Source organism: Chrysochloris asiatica, unplaced genomic scaffold (assembly GCF_000296735.1).
Source record: "Chrysochloris asiatica unplaced genomic scaffold, ChrAsi1.0 scaffold00091, whole genome shotgun sequence".
NCBI lineage: Eukaryota > Metazoa > Chordata > Mammalia > Afrosoricida > Chrysochloridae > Chrysochloris > Chrysochloris asiatica.
The window spans coordinates 10,851,778-10,857,462 of record NW_006408609.1 but is presented as its reverse complement, the minus strand read 5'-3'; the positions used below and the strand labels follow the sequence as shown (position 1 = coordinate 10,857,462).

Sequence of the window (5,685 nt, the reverse complement as noted above, 5' to 3'; positions counted from 1 at the left end):
ATAATTGTTAGACTTGAAACCATTGCTGCTGCCACTGTGCCAATAAGCACACATACACAGTCCTGGTATGGTACTACAGGATAAGCACTGGACTGCTAACCACAAGGTCAGTGGTTCAAACTTCCCAGCTGTTGCTCAGATTTGTAATGTAAAATTATACTATATACTAAGACAAAAATTTTAATAACTGAATGCCATATAAGAATCCTATATACATAGTCCAATCTACCTGAAAATTTGACTTAAAAACAGACTTAGGACTGTACTAAAAAATATAATAATAAGCGTAATAAAATCAATTGTGAGTCGTGAGTAGAAATTAATGGCTTCTATTTTCTCCAAAATATTTGGAGGAAAATATTCTACATGCAAAAAACAAAGGACTTTCTGATAAATGTAGAGAGGTCACTAGTAACTTGCATAAAACATACTCCAGCACTTGAAAGGGTATTGGTGATTTCATATCTCATAATGAACTTTTTTATGGTTGGTACCATAGTGAGTTCCTGACCTTTGTCTGTAAACATGTTTTTCAAAATTGAATGAATTAAATAGTAACAATAATATAAACTAGTGGAAGCTTTTAGTCTTAGTCATTCCATAACAATTGTTTCAAATAATGAAAACAAGAATTATTCAAAAGCACTTTGAGATGTTTTGCGAGCAGATATGTAGAAAATAGAAATTCTAGTTACTATTTGATGCATAAGAAGACCTTGGCCTAAACAGTTAAAGCACTGAACTACGAGCAAAAATTTGACTGCGCTATCCTACCCAGAGGTGCCTTGGAAGACAGGTCTGTTGTCTGCTTTTGAAAGTAACAGTAACAGCCAACTCCCCCCCCACACCCCACTTGCTCATACTAGCAGTTCCAGGGCGGCTACTCTGCTTTCTCCTCAAGCGGCATAGCGCCCTTGACCTGCAGGGACCATGAACAATTTGGATGTGTGATTTGAGGATAAGATATGGACTCCCCAGGCTGGATCATGTAGTTTGAGTCACTTGGTTAAATGAGTAAGAAACATGGAAAACCACCATTACAGAACAATGAGAAAGAGATGAAAAAAGAGTAAGCTATGGTTGACAATGTGTTTTTTTCAAGACTTACAAAGATTCTGAAAATTATGGTCCTAGGACATTTTGTAAAGAGACAGGTTACCTGATACTTATTGCTGTAATGCTGATTTATGGGACATATTATGATGTTTGGATAATTCAGAACAGGACACTTATTGAAAGTGATATCATTGGTCGTAGCAGGAAAGATTTCAAGAGATTCTTATTCAACCTCATGGCTGCCATTCCTCTGATCTCTCTGGTTAATAACTTCTTGAAGTTTGAGTTAAAGGAGCTCAAACTGTGCTTCCAAATAAGACTTACTAAATATCTCTATGAGGACTATCTCCAAGTTTTCACATGCTACAAAATAGGAAATCTGGACAACAAAATATTTAATCCAGACCAGCTGCTTACACAAGTTGTAGAAAGGTTTCTAACAGTGTAGTTGATCTGTATTCAAATCTTAGTAAGCCATTTTTAGATAGAGTTTTGTATATCTTCAAATTAACAAGTACAATCAGAGCTCAGGGCCCTACAAATATGTTGGCCTACCTTATTGTCTCTGGGCTATTCCTAACTCAATTTAGAAGACCCATTGGTAAGATGACAATAATTGAGCAAACGTATGAAAGAGAATATAGGTATGCTAATTCCCGACTCAATACAAACAGTGAAGAAACTGCCTTTCACAATGGAAATAAAAGAGAAAAGCAGACAATCTACTCAGTCTTTCATAAATTGGTGGAGCACCTACATAATTTCATTTTGTTTCTGTTCTCTTTGGGCTTCATTGATGGTATAATTGGCAAATACCTTGCCACTGTAGTTGGTTACCTAGTTGTCAGTCATCCTTTCCTGGATTTGACTCACCCTTGACATCTCAACAGCACACATTTGTAACTTCTGGAGGGTTACTACCAAAGTGGACGAATGCTCTTAAAAATGTCTCAGGCTCTGGGTAGTATAGTTTTGGCTGGTTGTGAAATTACTAGATTGGCTGGTTTTACTGCTCGGATTACAGAATTAATGCAAGTACTCAAGGATTTAAATCATAGCAGATATGAACGTACAATGGTCTCTCAACAGGAAAGAGGTACTGAAGGATCACAATACCTGGTGCTGGAGAAATCATCAACGCAGATAACAGTATACAGTTTGATCGTGTTCCTTTAGCAACGTCAAATGGAGGCATCTTAATCTAGGACTTTAATTTTGAGGTTTGATCTGGGGCCAATGTTCTATTCTGAGGTCCTAATGGGTGTGGGAAGAGTTCTTTGTTCCACGTTATTGGTGAAGTATGACCTCTTTTTGGAGAGTGTCTAGCTAGACATGAGAGAGGAGTTATTTTATGTTCCTCAGAGACCTTACATGACCCTTGGGACACTTCGAGACCAAGTGATATATCCGTATGAAAAAGATCAGAAAAGGGGATCTCTTACCTGGTACTGAAGGACTACTTAGACAACATCCAGTTGGGTCATATCCTGGAACATGAAGGAGGCTGGGACAGTGTTCAGGACTGGATTATGTACTCAGTGGTAGAGAAAAACAAAGAATGGCAATGGCAAGATTATATTATCATAAACCTCAGTTTGCCATTTTGGATGAATGCACAAGCTCAGTTAGTATGTATGTGGAAGGCTACACCTATAGTCACTATTGGAAGGTTGGTATTACCCTCTTCACTGTCTCACATAGAAAGTCTCTTTGGAAACATCATGAGTACTATCTGCATATGGATGGCAGAGGCAATTGTGAATTCAAACAGATAACAGATGATATAGTTGAATTTGGTTCTTAGAATCTGGAGAACTATATCTACTTCAATGAAATAACTGTAGGCTATGTTTAGAAATACAAAGTGGGTTATATAATAAAAAGAAAGAAAGAAAGAGTAACAAAAAACAAATCAAACAAACAAGATAAAAAACAAAACAAATTCCTGAAGTATATGTAGTCTTTAGAAAGCTCTACAAGTTAACTTTACCTTGGAATTCCAGGCTCCAATCTCCATTTTCATCTGCTGAGAAGACCAGGCTTTGTCTTCTTGTTTACTTCATCTAAGATAACTCCCAAGAATCAACAGGAGTCCTGGTGTGGCACTGTGGGTTAATGCACTGGACTGCAGAGCTGGTTTAGACTGCAAGGCCAGCAGTTCAAGTTCACCAACCACTCCTTGGAAATGCTACATGGGGTCACTATGGGTTGGAACCGACTTGATGGCACTTAACAACAACAACAACAACAAAAGAGTCAACAAAGCCATTGGGCTTTATATGTTAGAAGTCTGCCATCACACACCTCAAAGATCTGGTCTCAATCATTACAGCCTCTGCATGCACACAGCAAAGGACTTTCTGATAATTGTAGAGAGGTCACTAACAATCTACATAAAACATATACCAGCAATGGAAAAAGGCTTTAGTGATTAAAATAATGTATTTTTTAATTGTTTTAATGAATAAAACAATCATAGTCATTTTTTAATTACACAGAGGTTATGAAAATAATACCCTTTGTGAAAATGTGTTATTTTTCTTTGGAAAGATCACTATTAGAATGCTGTGGAAGCAGGTTGTCATCATCCCACAACTCCCCTGGTTCATTAGTACTCAAATGAGTCAAATCTATTCTTAGGACGTTTTCTAAATTCAGTTGGGATACACTCAAGGTCGTATACTGATTCTCGTGGACTAGTTTTAATTCTCTTTAGCTTCAATCTGCACTTACAGATTAACAATTGATGGTCGGTTCCACAGTCAACCCCTGGCCTTGTTTGGGCTGATGATAATGAGCTTCTCAACTAAAAGTCTCTTCCAACAGATGTAGTCAATTTGATTCTTGTGCATTCCATTTGGCAAGGTCAACATGTACAGACACAGTTTGTGTTGTTGGCAAAAGGTATTTGTAATGGCAAAGTCATTGGTCTTGCTATAAGTCATTCTATTATGTGATTTTCAGAGTCATTTCTATCAAGGCCACATTTTCCAACTACTGATGCTTCCTTTGTTTTCAACTTTCACTTTCCAATCACCAATAATGATCAATTCATCTTGATTGCTTGTTTTTATTAATTTCAGACTGAAGAAGCTGGTAGAATTCTCCAATTTCTTCATCACTGGCTTTGGTGTTTGTTGCATAAATTGGAATAATGGTTGTATGAACCGGTCTTCCATGTAGGCACATTGGTATTATCCTATCACAGAGAGTACCTCATTTCAACCTATTTCATGAAATGCTCTTTTTGCAAATGAATATGATTGTCTGATTCAAAATGGCAATATCAGTCCATTTCAGCTCATTAATTCCTAGGATACTTACCTTTGTGTGTTTCATTTCATTTTTGATGACTTCCAATTTTCTTATATCCATACTTCAGGCATTCAATATTCCAATTACTAATGGATGTTTGTAACTGTTACCCCATTGTGACTCTTGCCCCATCAGCAAATGAAGGTCCCAGAAGTTTTGCTTCATCCACATCATTAAGGTCTACTCTATTTTGAAGAAATAGCATCAAGGACTACAATTCCTAGTATGCACTTTTGTCCACTATTTTATTATCTTTGGTACTGTTGACATTATTTTAATTAAGTAACTTGAGATATGGCATGTCACTACCAGTAATCTTTCTGCTTTCCCTGTTTTTGAGTACTGGTATCAAAATAAGGAGCCTTTGATTGTGCAGAGGCTAAGTATTCAGTAGCCACTGAAAAGTGGGTGGTTTGAACCTATCAAGTGATCTGCAGAAGAAAGATGTGGCAGCCAGTTTCCATAAAGATTCCAGCCTTGGAAACCTTGTCAGTCATTTTACTCAGTCCTATAACATTGCTTTGAGTTGGAATGACTCAGGGGTAATTTGTTTAATATCAAAATATGAAGAAATAAGAGCTGTGGGAATATGAATATATATCCCAAGAAGCAGCATCTTCAATTGATGTCCAATATAATTATGGAAATCTCTACTCTAAAAGTTCAACTTCATAGATGCTTTTTAGTGTTTAACTGAGAGGTCAGCACACCAACCTATCATCCAGCTGGAACTGGAGGAGGGAGATTTAACCAGAACCAGTGGATAGTAAAAAAACAACAGGTGTTGTCTATTGGCAAACATGACAGTATCAAGCAAATAGAAAACACATATAAAATGTTGTTGTTGTTGTGATGTGCCGTGGAGTCGGTTCCGACTCATATTGACCCTACACAGGGTTTCTGAGGCTGTAAATCTTTATGGGAGCAGACCACTTCATCTTTCTCCCGCGGAAGCGCTGGTAGTTTCGAACTGCTGACCTTGCGGCTCGCAGCCCGATTCGTAACCACTACGCTACCAGAGGGCCTTATTTAAAATAACACAGACAAAATGGGGAAATAATGCTTTTTTAAAGGAAAACAATAAAATATAACGTATTAAAAATTTAGATAAAATAGGCTTTTTAAATAGAACTCTAGAAGATGTGATCTCTATGATATAGGAAAATTCAAAGAAAACAGCCTAGAAGAAAAATAAGATAAAATAGAAAGATACAATTTATGGGGGGAAAAGGGTGGGTGGTTGGGTATTACTGATTGGTTAAGGAATAAAAGGAAATAGGGATGACAAAGGACACTCTGAAAATGATAGTAGAA

At 37.1% G+C, this 5,685-nt stretch overlaps 1 pseudogene; it reads left to right on the top strand.

Moving 5' to 3' along the window:
- The first annotated feature begins 1,010 nt into the window (after positions 1-1,010).
- Positions 1,011-2,860, top strand: LOC102842624 (annotated as a pseudogene).
- Positions 2,861-5,685: the final 2,825 nt, after the last annotated feature.